We start from the raw sequence: 1,166 nt of genomic DNA on the forward strand, positions 1-1,166 counted from the left end.
TGTGTACCAACGTGCATAATGTTGCACTGAGCAAAAGAAACTGGACATAAATGACTATGGATTGTTTGTTGGTTTAAGCCAGCCTAGACCCTGTCTTAAAAACAAAAAAACAAAAACAGGGCTGGGGAGATAGCTCAGCGGCATACATGCCTGCCTGGCAAGCATAAGGTCTCAAGTTCTAGCCCCTGTACCACAAGAGTGAGCATTATAGCACATACGTGTACTAATAGATCAATTTTTTATTTCAAGTGACTTTATAGTAATTTGTGTTTAGGGCTATAATTTATTTATTTATTTATTTATTTATTTATTTTACCAGAAATTGAACTCAGGACCTTGTGTTTGCCAACAGGCACTGTGCTGCTGAGCTATATCCCTGACCACTGGGGGCATAGTTTAGTGGCAAAGTCTTTCCTAGCATGTTTATAGTTAGGATATGGATTAGTTTATAGTTAGGCTATAGGTTCAATCACCAGTACTGCCAACAACAGCAACAATAATAAATATATAAATAAAAATAAAATACAGGGGCTGGGGAGATGGCTCAGTAGGATAAGTGCTTTCTTGGCAAGCACTAGGGCCTGAGTTCAATCCTGGGTTCTGCAAACAAACAAACAAACCAAATAAAATACAGTAATTTAATTGTACATTTTAAATGAAATATACTCTAAGAAAAAACCAACTACAAAGTATTAAGTTACTTTTTTATTAGTTATTTCATTAGTAACGATCTTGATTTTTTTTTTTTTTACCTTGAAACTATTATATAAATAGTACAACAAAGCAAAAAAAGTTAAAAAAAAATTTTTGTGGAGACAGGGTCTTGCAAGATCAGGTGGGCCTTGAACTCATTATGTAACCCAGGCTGTCCTCAAATTCAAAGGGCTCCTTCTGCCTCAGCCTCTCAAGTGCTAGCATTATAGTTGTGTACTACCATACTTAGCCAAAAGAAAGTTAGTTGTCAGAAACTAAGATATCGATTGTAAGAAAAAGAGTTACATGATCCCTGGTACCATAACAAACAAACAAACAAACAAACAAAAAATAAAAAATAAAGAGCTACAAATGTAAAATCAAAGACATTGGGTAAAAAAATCACTATGCTCCTACAATTTAACTGGAAAAATTTAAGGCCGGGCATGGTGGCACATGCCTGTAATCCCAGT

The sequence above is a fragment of the Octodon degus genome, unplaced genomic scaffold (assembly GCF_000260255.1).
Source record: "Octodon degus isolate 3935 unplaced genomic scaffold, OctDeg1.0 scaffold00002, whole genome shotgun sequence".
NCBI classification, from domain to species: Eukaryota; Metazoa; Chordata; class Mammalia; order Rodentia; family Octodontidae; genus Octodon; species Octodon degus.